This window comes from Camellia sinensis, chromosome 5, assembly GCF_055761805.1.
Source record: "Camellia sinensis isolate YWXY chromosome 5, ASM5576180v1, whole genome shotgun sequence".
NCBI lineage: Eukaryota > Viridiplantae > Streptophyta > Magnoliopsida > Ericales > Theaceae > Camellia > Camellia sinensis.
In genome coordinates, this window is record NC_138965.1 from 170,471,342 (window position 1) to 170,487,308 (window position 15,967).

Below are 15,967 nucleotides of genomic sequence, written 5' to 3' on the forward strand. Positions count from 1 at the left end.
GCCCTTACTTTTCATGTTAAAACACAGTTCTGCATGTGTATCGCGCCGATTCCACGCTGATATGTTGGTTGAGGGTTGCGGCACCTTTTCTGTGTTACACATGGCTTGTATGTGTACATGCCTTTCCTAGGTAAGATTTGGTTTGGCCTGCGTGCCATATTCATGTATTACATTGTAGTGTAATTTTTGCATCCGGCATTAGGATCGTAGTCCTTTCTCCAGCGGGTCGTTTCCCCACTTATGTCGATTCCACCCAATACTTGTTCTTGCGTCTGTCTACAATACTCATAGTTCAGTTGACCGTTCTATGGTAGACAGACTTGTTACCTCCATCAATCTATTTGACATAGGTGTGGTTTCGAACCACTCGTGATTGGATCACGATTCAAATGCTTTGCATGTAGCTTGCATTGTTTCAATTACATTGCATCTTCATTTGCATTGTTTATACATTGTTTTGTATATATTGCATATTGTTTTGCATCCACATTTGCATTGTTATGCATGTTGCTAACGATATTGTACCTGTTAAGTTTGTTTTCTTTGCAGGCACGATATCGTATGTACGGTTCATTTGAGGCTGGTGCAACCAGACGAGCCGCACAGGTATTGCATCTCCCGAGTGAGACGTATTGAGAATTCCATAATTCTCTTACATCCTTTCTGCATTGTAGTGTAGTTTGGTATGCTAGCTTAAAATTGTCGCATGTTTGCTTCATTACAGCTTTCTTTGCATGATCATAAGTTATGCTCGGCTTCGTGCATTGTCTTGCATTCTGCCCCTGCCTTCGGGCGCATATCTTATTTGTCTTGTATGTTTGTCTGAGTCTTCGGCCTTGTCAAAAATGGGTCGTCTCTGGGCTTTGACATTCACTCCCGTCATTGTTATGACTTTCGAGTTCTGTCAAAGAGGGGCAACTGTAGACACCTCATTTTTGACCGTCCTCAAGACTTGGACGTCACCGTTTGAACACTCGGTGATTATCCATGTTTGTGTTCGTTTGGAGTTCCCGGAGGCCTCGGCTCGCGTGCCTTGCCTCAGGATCTTCGAACTCGACCGTTTAGTGTCTGGTTTTGCACCAAACACTTGCATCTTGCCTTGGAGAGGCAGAGTGGGGCTTGTAGACCATCCCCACCCATCACCGGCAGTGGCTAGATGCCACCGGCTGGTTTTTGCTGCCACCGGCAATATAGTTTGCCGGTCGGCACTCTTTGTTGCCGGTCAGCACTTTTTTGTGCCGGTCGGCACTCCTTTTGGCCAAGATGGCATTTTTGGCCGGCCGATTGCTGTTCATCTGCTTTTGCAGATATTTTTAGACAGCTGTATTGCTTTTGCTCCCCTCCATACACGTGTATGGAGGGATCTCCCTCTTGCAAAGCTTGTCTTGTAAGCTTTACAAGAGGCATATAGAGAGGGCTCTCTCTAAGGCAAAAAGGAGAGCTTTTAGACATTTTTGGGAGAGAAAAAATACAGACCAAGCTCTGGTTTTTCTAGGGTTAGGGTTAGATATACACTCTCTATCTCTCTTTCCCTCTTATTTGTACACTAGGTGTTTTGTGTCTCACTATTGCACACAAACACCTAGTGTTTCACCTTCCTCTTGGAGCTGAGGTTCTAAAGAGTTTGTTCTGAGATTTTGGTGTTAGATTCAAGCTCAAGGAGGCCATTGGAGCACCATTTGTGAAGGGGCCTTCAAGGGTGAGATTCTAGTCCTTTTTTTTCCCCATTCTTGCATTAATTTTATACCTATCTTAGAGCTGTTTTTGTGCTTATTGTATAACATAAAAAAGTTCTGTTTTTAGGCCCTCTTTATTGTTTATTAAGAGTGTTTTGTTGTTTGAGGGTTGTTGACCACCCTTAGGCCTCAAAAGGCCTCTTTTTGAGCCATTTTGTGCTAGCTCCGGGATTTTGGTGTTGAGGTCTCTTCACCACTAAAATCTTGAGGGATTTCAGTGGTGAAGATGATGCTTTGAAGTCCCAAGAAGGAGAGGGCCACCCCCTCTCCTTGTTGTCCTTGAAAAGGGCATATTTTGGCCTCTTAAGGAAGCCTATGTTTGAGTGTGTGTTGAGCATGTTTGGTTTGTTTTTCATGCTTATATATCTATAATATAACATGATTTCAAGTTGGTTTTGGAACTCTATGCATGCTTAGCATAGTTGTCATGTAATGCCTTATTTGTGCCTTAATGTGCCTTAGGTTGTTAGCCTTTGTTGGAGCATGTTTTAGGCTTAGTCTTGTGAAGATTATGTGCTTATCTTGCCATGTTTTAGCTCTGTCCATAGTCGTTTGGGTTGATCTTTGCATGCTTGATATAGCTCCTTTGTATTTGGGCTTGTTGGCCTTGAGTATGTGCGTGTGTAGCATGCCATCTTTGCATTGTTTTGGTGATTTGGGATCATTCTATATGCCATTTCAGTCCCATTTCCATGCTTGTTTGATTGCCTTGCATGCCTCTTTAATGCCTCATAAGCATGTGTTGCAATGCTCCATGTTTTGGCCATGGTGTATGCCTTTGTATTTGGGCCATTTAGATGCCATCTAAGTAGTCCTTTAGCTTTGTTTTAACATGCTAAACCTCTGATTTTGGTTGCTTAATGCATGCCTTGTTTGGTCTTGTTAAGCGTAATTCAATGCCACTTTGGTTTACTTTGAACACCTAGGCCATTTGTTGCATGCTTGACTTGATTTATAACTTGGTTTGGCACCATGTATTAGCATGATTTCAAAGCTTATAATGCATGCTAATTGCTCTTGTTTATCCCTTTCAAGTGTGCTTGAGGGTTGTTTAAATTGTGCCCAAGTGTAGGCCTTCCATCATGTGTATGTGTGCATGTGTTTTGGCCTCTTGTTTTGAACACTTTAGCTACTGTTTTAGGCCTTTTTAGAGTTGCCTAATTCATGTATAAGTCCATCTTGCCATCCATTTGCATTGCCATATGTATGTTTGCATGATTGCATAAGTGCCTTGCCATGTCATGTTGCATTCCTAGCTTGTATGCCTAGGTCGCATTGCATCTTGCATGCATACCTTGTTCCTTGAATTGGTGATAGGAATAGGGCTTTGTTTGTTTGATTGGTTTGCATCGCATTTGAAACCAAAGTTGCATACTTGGTTCTTTGGGCCATCATGCATGGGAATGCGTGATTGGTGGTCCGAGAACCGAGGCACATGTCCCTTTGAGTCATTACAATGATAAGAGACGTGGTTGGTGCATACATGCCTTGAATTGTGCTGCCATGCTTTGTTTTGCCCTCTGTTGCTGTGAGTTGCAGGTTCTGCAGGCTTTCTTTGCCGACCGGCAGTGTAAGGTGCCGGCCGGCAATCTTTCCTCTGCCGATAGACTCCATTTTGTGCCGATGGCCACACACCAGTGCCGGTGGTAATTCCACTCAGCCGGTGGCACTCCCCAGTGTCCAGGGATGCAGCCCTGAGGTTTTGACAGCCTCCAGAGGAGCAGAGGAAAGAAAACAGAGGCAGTTTGTGCATGGTGGCGCGCTTCCCGAGGCGTTTTCCTGTTTTAATTAATTCATTTAATTTGTTAATTAAATTAGTTAATTTGTAATATTAATTAGCTTGCGTAGTTAATTAATTTGTAATATTTATTCGGTCCCTCCGAGTGAGGGTAAATCTGTAATAAGTGTGCGTGAGTGTGTGTATGTCTTCCAACCTCACGTCTTTCTTCCCTTTTATTTACCTGCTTATGATGGTTAGTATTAGGGCACGTTTAATTTAGCATACCTTATGCTGTGCATGTGTGCATCCATGCATTTGTATTGCATGCATTAGGCTCGGTACATCACGCTAACTGCATCAGTACTTCAATCCCCAAACTGAATACGTGATAATTGTGCATTTTCACATGACATGTTTAGGATAGCCGAGCCTATTCTAGCAACACTTCGTATGCAATGCATTAGGCACTTAACATGGACTTGGATCATGCATGTTTGCTAACAAGTTCTCTGTTTTGGCACGGAGTACGATGTAAGTATTTATGCTTTAGCATCTCGCATGTGTGTGAATGTTAACATCTCAGCATACTTAACATGTGGCTAGATGCTTATGTGTTAACCTGTTTTGAATGCCTGTGGGTGAAGGTTGGATTGTTTGAGTTGGAAAAACTCGTTGAAATCCGTATTTTAGCCTACTTGCGAGTAGCAAATTCCAAAGCATTTTCAAACCGAACGGATATGCAATGTTTATTTCCAAATTAGGCAATCTAGTCTATACTTGTTTGTTGCGCGCATAACATAGTAATTCTAGGCTAATAATTGGTTTAAGAACATGTAAAGTTTTCAAAAACGGATATCACGGTTAGTAGAGGCCGGTCTTCGGACCGGGCGAAAGGGGGTGCTCATAGCTGACCTTCCCCGATCGTACCCAAGCTCCCGAGCCGAGACAACTCCGGTGATGACGGACATGTGGCCTTCGGCACCGAGTCAGGGTTTCCTAAATTCTCCCATTTTAAAATATTTAGGTGGCGACTCTGTATCTGGCAAAGCAGTCCATGTTTGGCACTACTTTTTCAAAAATCTGTTTCTCAAAACGATTTGCCAGATTTGGACTCTTTGGTTCAGATTAAGAACCGTGACACAAATCGAGTCCGAACTGTAGTAGCGAGGCCCCACGCGGGCGCGTCTACAGTATGTTACAACCACCATTGGAACAACTTTTTGGTGAGTTAAAACCAAACCCAAATTGCATAATCTTTTATCAGTTTTTGCCATGGACAAGTGATGTTACTCAGAAATTTCATATTCCTAGGCTTGTTTTCCATGGAACCTGTTGTTTTTCTCTATTTTTGTCACATAATATATGGACCCACATGGTGCTTGAGGAATATAAAGCCTTCGAGGAGTCAAGAGTACTTTGTTGTGCCCAACTTGCCTGACCGAATCGAGCTAACCAAAGCCCAGCTTCCGGGTTTTGCCAATCCGAGCTTATCGGGTTTGAATAACATTCGTGAAAAGATTAGGGAGGCTGAGAAATCAACGTATGGGACTGTGGCTAATACTTTTGAGGAGTTGGAGTCAGAGTATGTGAAAGAATACCAAAAGGCGAAAGGAAATAAAGTTTGGTGCATTGGACCTGTTTTGCTATGCAACAAAGACAAGTTAGATAAAGCCGAGAGAGGTACCAAGTTTGCGATTGATATACACCATTGCTTGAATTGGCTTGACTGGCAACAATCAAGAACTGTAGTCTATGTTTGCCTCGGAAGCCTCTCTCACCAAGCTCTTTCGTAGATGATAGAGATTGGGTTGGGGCTAGAAGCATCAAACAAGGCATTCATTTGGGTCATAAAGGATAAAGTAGAGGAATTGGAGAAATGGAATTTGGAAGGCGGATTCAAGGAGAGGACCAAAGATAGAGGCCTTTTGATCCGCAGTTGGGCACCGCAAGTACTGATATTGTCACATTGGGGAATTGGGGGTTTCGTTACGTGTTGTGGGTGGAACTCGACACTAGAAGGGATATGTGCAGGCGTGCCAATGACCACATGGCCTATGTTTAGAGAGCAATTTTGCAATGAGAAGTTAATTGTGCAGGTTTTGAGGATTTGAGTGAGTGTTAGTGTGGAGGTTCCTATAAGATGGGAAGAGGAGGAGAAAGTAAGGGTGTTGTTGCATAAGGATAATGTTGTGAAGGCCATAGGCAAGTTGATGGATGGAGGAGAGGAAAGAGAGAATAGAAGAAAAAGAGCTACTCAGCTTGGGGAAATGGCAAAGAGGGCAATGGAATAAGGTTCTTCTCACCTCAACATGGCAATGCTAATTCAGGATATCATGGAAAAGGCAACTTCTAGGCAATGAGAGAGAGAGAGAGAGAGAGAGAGAGAAAGTACTATTTTGAGCATATGAAGTTTTTTGAGTAATGGAAGGTTAGCATGTCAAAGTTACAGTTCATTGCTATGGAATTTGCTAAATAAAATTTTTGGTAAATTACAAACATACCCCTTGAGGATTACTTAAATTACAAATTACCCCCTTTGATTCTAGAAATTACATTATGTCCTCTAAAGTTTCTAATTTCATAACAAATAAGTCCTTTTATTAATACATAATTAAGTTAATTAACAGGTTTTAATAATGTTAAAATTTTATTTCAATTCACTACAAGAATTTGCACATTTGGCGACCACTTTTGGCGACTAAACAAAATTTAGTTGCCAAAAAGTTGACTTTGGGCAACTAAAATATGTATTAGTCAGCGTAGGTAGAGTTTTTAGCTACTAAAATTTTTTAGTGAGGAAATATTATTTATTGGCAACTAAATTATCTTTTTATCGCAAAAGTGACACTTTTAGCGACTAAAAAATTTATTACTCGTCATTAGTCTCAATTTTAGGCTACTATTTTTTTTTTAGTCGTTGTATATGAAATTTTGCCTACAAAATAAATGTTAGTAGCCAAAAACCAGGTATATTCTTTGGTTAATATGTAGCAACTAAAAAATTTAGTGGGCAAATACAAATTTTTTCCGACGAAATGAAGATTTAGTCACCAAATATACCTTTGGCGACCAATAAAATAGTCACTGTTTATTTTCCTATGGCTACCAAATAGGATAGTCGCCAATAATAACACTTTTGTTGACAAAAATTTCTTTTAGTCTCTAAATCTTCAAATTTTTTAGGGCGCGCGCGCGACCTCTTTTAGTGTTGCCTGCCCCTTTCTCTATTACACACAACAACATTCAACCCTCAGAATCAGACACCAAACCGAAGAGACAAACACCTCACCGCAGCCCACTGTACGGAAGACATTACCACTGCCACGGCCATTGCCACCACCGCAAAGCACCACCGGCACAGCTGCAGACCACAAGTTCCCCCTCTCTCTCTCTCCCTTGCTCACTCTCTCGATCTTGGTGTGTCTGTCTGTCTATCTCTCTCTCTCTCTCTCTCCCTCTCCCTCTATTTCCCCCTTTTCTAATTGTGGCTTTAGGGTTTTATATGCTTGATTTATACTTGATTCAATTGGTTTATATGCTTGATTCAGTTGATTTATTCTCTTAATCTCGCTCTCAGCCGAACCCATTTCAATACATCATTGTCTTGGTTTATATGGTTGATTCATGTGCATTTACTACTCATTTCTAAAATAGGTTTGTCCATATGATGACTGTCCCCTAAACCAGAGTTAAGAATGTAATCTCAGCGGTGATTTTTTCATTGCAGAGGAATTAACTTAGGACCTAAACTAGAGTTTTGAAATGGGTTTGTGCATTTACTACTCATTTCTGAAATGGATTTGTTGTTGTTGTTGTTGTTGTTGTTGTTGTTGTTATTATTATTATTATACACTTTCAAAAAAAACACTTGATATGACCGAAAAGATACACCAGATTCCAAAACATTTTTCAAACTTAAAACATTACCCTCTTCTAACACGGGAGAAAAAATCAAGGATCAGCATTATTGCCCTACATTACCCCTATTTTCCCTATATGACATTTCTTTTTCTATTTTTGTTAGTGTACACAAGCATATGCAAGGAAAAACAAACAAAAAAACAAAAAAACAAAGAATCCTACCAAACTCCTAATGGGATGGTAAGAAGTGGCATCAAAGATAGAAATATATATGACCATTTGTCGTTGGTGCATAGAGTTGTTGATACTCTAAAAATGTCAATACCCAAAACTTTATTTGTCGTGGTTTGCAAAATTATGTTCTGGTTACACACCAGCTTTGCAACCCTCTAGTTATATTGGAGTAGTTTATGTTTGTCATGTTCTGTTAAATTGTACATCGTTTGATGGAATTGTGATGATCTGATTATTTAAGATGATGGGGTTTAAAGATGTTGACTCTGTAAACAATTTTATCCTAGGTTCCTGTGAGCTTTATGTGGTTCTATCATTTATTATATATATATATATATACATATATGTAAAATTGCTATTGAAATTCTGAAGGATTAGAATTGGAGTTGTGAATGTATTGAAATGTTGTTTTGTTTCATTGAGCTGTTTGACTAAATGCCTAAATAGGGATTCTGGATTTTTTATTTATTTATGTTCTCCAGGATTTTTAAGCATTGATAATGTCTAAAGTTGGAGCAAACTCTCAAGCAAACTCCCAACTACCCATTGATGGTTTACAACCATCTATATCGGTTGAGAGTGAGACCTCTCTACCATCACAGCCTCCCCTCCCAAATCAAAATGTCCTTGATGTAGATGATTCTGATTCTAGTTTAGCTACTAGAAAAAACCCAAGTTTTATGTGGCAATACCTTAAGAAGGAAGAAATTGATGGGGTACGGAAGGCAATATGTAATTATTGTAAGAAGCATCTTGGGGGTAATCCAAAACATGGAACTTCACATTTGCGTGATCACTATAGGAGTTGTCTTAAGAAAAGGGAATGAATGGACATGAGGCAAAGAGTTTTAACTAGAAACTTTAACAAGGAGAGCTCGAAAGTCTCTTATAGTTTTTATGAAGATATTGCTAGAAGAGAGCTTTCAAATGCCATAATCTTGCATGAATACCTTTTGTCTATTGTGGATCATATTGGGTTTAACAGATGTTCGATGGCACTTCATCCATTGTTTAAAATACCTCCTTAAAATACAATAAAAAAGTGATATTTTGAAAATCTATGACAATGAGAAGGAGATGATAATGAGATTGGTACAGAGCAATCAAAGTAAAGTGGCAATCACAACTGATATGTGGATTTCTAGTAATCAAAAGAAATGATTCATGGCGGTCACGACACACTTTATTGATGATTCTTGGTCATTGCAAAGCCATATTTTGAGGTATACTTTTGCATATAAATTAATCTATGCTTTATTACAGATTCTTGTTGCATCATATATTATATGCATTCTACTGAAAACATGCCTTGATGTGCTTTTGGTGTTGAACAATTACAATGGAAGCTATTCATAATGTTTTGTTAATCGAAATTTTGTTTTAATTTATGATTTTAGGTTCATATATCTTCCATGTCTACACACAAAAGAAGTTCTTTGTGATACTTTGCTTAATTGTTTGATGGATTGGGATCTTGATAGAAAAGTATTTGCTATCACTGTTGATAATTGTTCCACCAATGATGCGATGATTAACATTTTGTTGGATAAATTGGATAGTAGTTCTCTTCTTTTGGGTGGGACTTTGTTTCATATGCGTTGTTGAGCACATATTCTCAATTTGATTGTCAAAGATGGATTGGATGTGATAAGAGTAGGTGTAGAGAAAATTCGGGATAGTGTAGCTTATTGGACAACAACTCCTAAAAGGGTAGAAAATTTTGAAGAAACAGCTCGTTAAGTAAAAAATTTTGATACTAAAAAGATAGGACTTAATTGTGCAACTAGGTGGAATTCAACGTACCTGATGCTTCAAACTGCCTTGTTGTATAAGGATGTATTTTACCGCTTGAAATATAAAAGACCCAATATACAAAATTGCCAAGTGAGGAGGAGTTGGAGTTTGCTAGAGAAATTTGTGGGAGGTTCAAGATATTTTATAGAGCAACTGAATTGTTTTCTAGAACTAAATATCCCACAGCCAATGTTACTTTTCTAAATTTATGTGAGATTAGGATAACAATCTCTCAATGGCTCTCTTATTCAATTGGAGTGGTTAGGTCAATGGAATCAAAAATGCTAGGAAAGTTTGATAAATATTGGGTGGTTATACATGGTCTTATAGGAGTTGATGTTGTACGTGATCCTAGGTAGAAACTTAGTATGTTGGAGCTTTATTTTGATAAACTTTATGGAGATACAGTTGAAGAGAAAATTATGAAGATTCGCCAACTTTGTTATGATTTGTTGCAAGAGTATCAAAGAAAACTTAGTTTGGAGACTGATGCTAATGTTGAATCTTAGATCCAGAAAATTTCTCTCCAGAGAAAATTCGATCCATAGAAATTCTCTGGATTCCAGTTTAGAGATTTTCTCTGGATTTCTAGAAAATTTCTCAGATTTTCACAAGAATTTTTCTGCGTTTAAACTAAAAAAAAGGCTCGAGATTGTGTGCCTGAGAGTCAAACAAAATGGGTTGTTGGTGGTAGAAGAGAGGAGGCGGTGTTGTGAAGGAGGCGGCTGTGGGTGGTTAGAGATAGAGCCAAAACTGTGGTTCAAGAAATGAGAGATTGACTCGGTCTGTGAATCATACTCTTCATCTCCACCACTTGAAGATTTCACACCGTTTCCAGAATCCATTTGCTACCAAAAAAGTGATATGAAAAATGATATATTAAATAAATAAATAATGCCAAACCTGCTGAGAGATAGTTGTAGTTCCAAAAAAAGAAGAGAATTTGAGAGAGAGCACAGAGAAAATTCACACAGTAATCACAGCAGAGAAATTTCATACAACCAGAGAAATTTCATACAGTCGGAGAAAATTCACACAATGATCATAGCCAGAGAAAATTCACATAGTCTAGAGAAAATTCAATCTGAATTGCTCACACTATATCTATATCTGTATATATGAACATATCTTAACCTTTCCTCTATTTATTTTCAATTCCACCTTTTCTTTTCTTCTAGAAAATTTCCCCACAAAGATGTGTGGTTTGATTAATCTCAATACCGTCAATGACGACGACAACGACTCTCCTCCTCTGTCGCCACATCTAGAGAAAATTAACAAAATTACATGCAGAGAATTTCTCTGGGTTCAAACCAGAGAAAATTGAAATTTCTCTGAGTTTGAAGACAATTTGCAACATCATAAATTGAATCATAGTATATAGTGAAAAGAATTAATTGGCATATCTACTATGGGAAAGTTATATGATTCTACTATAGCATATATAGCTAGGCTTTCATGGATTGTATGAAATGGAACTAATGTTTTTCTTGAACTGAAGAAGGTCCAATGATAGGTTTTCAAGAACAACAATAAATAAATAAAAATTTTATTAACCAGAAACAATGATAGATTATCAAAATTGACTGTCAAGTCTGCACAAATCTAGTCCTATTTAGTAACAATTAATCTAATTTTCTTTAAATTCAGACCTCACCAGATTTATTTTTTTTTTTTTTAAAAAATTAAACTTGATTCATGCATCCTATATGGAAGTCAAAGAGTGGAAGATGAATATGCATGTTCCTATACACGTTTCAAGTTATATTTATAGAACAATTGTAGAGTTCTCCATTCATGTATGAATTAAATATCTAGTATTTGGGATGTGTAAGCATTATAAAATCAGACACAAATTTCTCCGAGAGAGAGCACATAAAAATCCAAAGAAAATTAAAATTTCTTTGGTTTTGGACTAATTTTCTTTGATTTATTAACAATTTTATCTGTGTTTTGACCAAACCAGAGAAAATTGTGTTTTGACTCAACCAGAGAAAAATTATCAAAAAGCCAACACAAAACATCACAACAAGAATTCACAGTGTAAACAGCACAATGAAAGTGAGAAACAGAAGGAGAAGAACAAACGCCTCTCTTTCACAGTTGTTCATCTTTGTTCATTTATATTACCAACTAGTTATTTGTGCTATAGGTGCAAATATAAAGTATCATAGATTGAAAATTCATAACAATTGAACAGTTAGGGTACACACTAGCCTCAGTGAACTTCTTGAGAAGCTCTTCGTGTCTCTTGAACTTTTTCTCAAACACTTGGGCTAGTTGTGATCCGTCAACTTCGCCGGAGCTGGATTTGTTCCCGAAGGAAGGCGCCTGGGTGAACATGTCGTTCATATCATTGTTGTTGATACAAGATCCACATGTTCTCCAGAGAGTTTTAGAAACTTCTCTGTAATAGCTTCAACGTGAACGGAGATAAAATTGGTCGCAACAATAGTGAGAAGATCTTTAACAGGAGTGTTAGTGATGATCATCATCGTCGTCGAGCCAAACCCTAATCTCTCCGCCATGGATGTAACGAAGAAAGAGGAGAGATGAAGGGTTTGAAGAGAGAGAGAGAGAGAGAGTGTGTGTGATAAATAAGATAAGGATCTTAGACTAATTTTCTCTAATTTATAATTGAATCTGATAATTATGGTAGCTATTCGAAGTGGTTGAAAAGAATTGAAACAATATATATGTTTTGGATGCATTTTGAAAAAATAATTAAATCATGTGACATCTACATCCGTTCTAGCCTTTATTTAATATATAAGAGATTGTTTGAAAACCTCACGAAAAAGTCAACTTTTGATTAAAAAAATTAAAAATTAGTTAAAATATCAATTTTTTTACTAATAAAAATAATTTCTTTTAATAAATTTTCAAACAATTAGCTTAGTTTTTACATAAAATCAAAAACGAAAAAGGTTCTCAAAAAAAAAAAAAAAAATCCCCACAAATCCCAATCAATCACTAAGCCTACATTTAGGGCTTGTTTGGTTTTATTTTAAGATATAGTTTTTGAGAAAAAATTCCAAAATTACTTTTTCTCTCCTATATATCAATCAATCACTTTTTCTCTTTCCTCTCTCATTCTCAATTATTTTTTCTCCCACACATATCTACTCAACTACAACAAAATATCAAATCATGCCAAACTCCCAAACTATTTTCAAAATATATAACCAAACAAACCAAAAACATTTCTAAACTCTCTCCCCAAATTTTTTTTTTTTTTGAAAATTTATCTCAAAACACAAACTAAACACATTAGTTTTTAAAACATGATTTGGATAAAAAAAATTAAAAATTTTGTTTGGTTAACAATTTTTTATAATACAACTCAAAACTCAATTTTCTCTCACATTCTATATATCAATCAATCAATTTTTTTCTCATATCCATCTATTTAACTAAAAAATAAAATAAAACCACAAATCATCCTAAAATTATTTTTAACAATCATAATAACCAAACAAATTTTTAACTTTCAAAAACTATTTTTAACAACTTATCTTTCCAAATATAACTCTAAACTCAAAATTCATTTAAAAAACTAAACCAAACAAAACCTTTGTAGTCCATAGATTCTTCCGTCCTCTAACTTAAAACATACACATGTTTGGATAAAGAATTTGAATAGATATCTATAATAATTTATTGGGGTTTGTGACTTCTCTTTTTCTTTTTTTTTTAAGAAGAGTTTTAGCCCATGTTTATTCGGCGAATTAGGTTTAATGGATTATGAATGCAATAGGAGTGAATGAGGAGATTAGTAATGTGATGGTATCAATTTAGAGATGGAGAATAGAGAGTATTTGTTTGTATGCAATATTATGATATGAGATTAATATATAAAATTACACAAATGCCCTCAAACTAACCAATGTTAGAATAATTACAATATATATATAAGGCTATTTTGGAAACATGGTTGGCTAATTTTTTATTTTTAATCTATTTTAAATCACATCAACTCTATATCTTTTTACACATTCTTTTATAAAAACAAAATTAAAAAAATTAAAAAATTAACTTTTAATTAATTTTCAAAACAATTCATAATAAATATATATATATATATATATATATATATGGGAGACAAGCCACGAGGGGTGTCTTGCCCCTTGCATAAATGTCCCTCAAACTTTTTTATTTTTTATTTTTTATTTTTTATTTTTTTTACCATTTAATGCTGATAATGATTTGACAAAGGATTAAGAGGAGGGGGCATTTATGTAATTTCATACCCTTTCCACCAACAATCCGTGGACTAATCTTTGAATCCTATAGGAAATTTTATTTTCACACACTTAATTATTTTAGTATACATTTTTTTACAATACACACATTTATTAATTAGTTTTCTCAATTCACACACTAAAAGTTACAATTATACCATTCACTCATAATTATTGTACACACACTACTCAACCCTCATTTCCACACACTTATTGAGTGACCTTACTTCCAGATTTGTAGATCCACATGAAGACCATTCAAGACCACAGTGTGAAGTGAAATGAAGACAAAGTCTTCCATTGAAAACCCTATTGAACCTCCATTAAAGACACCATTGAAAAGCCTCCAAAATATTGTTGAAGATGAAGCATCTTTCTATTTTATTATTATATTTATCATTTTATTATTGCATTTACCATTTCCAAATCTCTATGCACTCCATTGCCATAAAACCCTTATTTATTTTATGTTTTTCAATTTGAAAATTTCGGCACTAGTTTTTCAAAATTATACATTTAATTCGAAACTTAACTTTCGCATTAAAGTGATTAGTTCGACAAATTAGTTCCGAAAAAAATATTAAAAAAAAACTTTCGCCAGTGTTGATGTCCAAATATAATGAAATAATTCGACAGTTGATATCTGAATATAATGAAATAATTCGTCACTGGTTGTTCGACTGAAAATTACGAAAGGATAAAAAAAAATTGTACAAAAAAACTAACATTTTCATCATTAATAGAGTATAAATCTAGAGATTAAAGCAATATGAGAGTATTGTTTTGCAAGCAATAGAGGAATAGAGAGTGTGTAGCAAGCAAAGTAACAACAATGAAAAAACTAGGATTTATATTTTTATTTTATTTTTTAAAAGATGTATATACAGAATATTTTCATATAATATTATGGGTGTTAGTGGATGTCCATTATGATCATTTTAGTTTAGAGTATAATTGTTGTTAAAATAATATTTTATTAAGTATGTACACTGAGGTAATTAGGTATGTGAAAATAAAATTTTCCGAGTCTCATACAGGGGCAAATATGTTTATTCAACTGCTGTACAGGATTGTTAATCCTTCTAGATTACCAATCCGGCTCATTATTTGTCATCCAAACATGTTATTCATAGGCTTACTAATAGTCCAATCCTGCCCCATAGTCAGCAAAACAAACATGTTCTAAGTGTTTAGATTAAAAAAGAGTTATAGACTCCAAATAATCTAACAAATTTTCTACCAAACCTCTCACATTGGTATGAGACTCACTCACATGTGGATTTATATGGGTCCCACACCTATCTGAGAAGTTTTGTAGAAAATTTAGTAAATTATTTGGGATTCATAGCATTTTCTATTAAAAAAGTTAAAAGTTACTAAACGGTTTTAGAAATTGTTTAGAAAGTATTAAATTAGTATATTTTTTAACTTTTTATAGAAAAATACAAAACATAGGTTGAGATTGAGAGCGATGTGGTAGAGAAATAATGTGACTACATAAAATAATATGCTAAAATAGTATATTTTATTTTGACACATGCCAAACAATAGGAATGTAAAAATGACCCGCGACATATGAGCGGCCCGGCCAGTTTAGGCCCGTTTGGGCCCAAGCCCAAGCCTAGGGCAAGACATTGGGCTAGTGCCATCATTTTGAAGCCCGACCTGGCCCGTGGGCTAGGCCCATCGGTCCGCTCAAAACCCACTAAAGGCCCGACCCGCCTGAGGGCTAATTTTTTTTAGTGGAAAATAATAAAATTTTGATAGAAAAAATAAAAAACAAAAAAATTTGTTCAGGCCCGCCCAAGCTTGCCCCAAGCCCAAGCCCAAACCTAAGCCCACTGGCCTACCCAAGGCCTGAATACCCCCGGGCCTGAGCCTAGGCCGCTCAGCCTGAATTTTAGCGAGAGCCCACAAGACCTGACATAAGCCTAGCCGGACTGGACCAAGCCAAATTTACACCCCCACCAAACAAACTCTTATTATCCGTTGAAAAAATTAAATATTATATTAACTTTTTTACAAATAAACAATAATTTCTTCTAATAGCCCTTTAAAGAATAAAAAACATAAAAAAATTTAAAAATATATATACATATCCGAACCAATCATTAGATATCTACTTAAATTCTTTATCTAGATGTAGGCTTTGTTTGATATAATCTAAAAAGTCCATCTTTTTATCTTTTTATTTTTTAGATCATATCAATCAACATATTCTCTTTATTTTTTTTAGATTTTTTTATAAAAAATTAAAAAATACACTTATTTAAAACATCCTATACACCCCTTAGAAAAATATTTCAGATTATTAATTAACCACTAATAACATAATAATATAATAATTTAACCTTTATTTATTTATTTATTTGTCTTACACT

General features: G+C 35.8%; 1 pseudogene; it reads left to right on the forward strand.

Moving 5' to 3' along the window:
• Positions 1–5,846, forward strand: part of LOC114262288 (UDP-glycosyltransferase 73C4-like) — a 69,951-nt pseudogene extending 64,105 nt beyond the window's left edge.
• Positions 5,847–15,967: the final 10,121 nt, after the last annotated feature.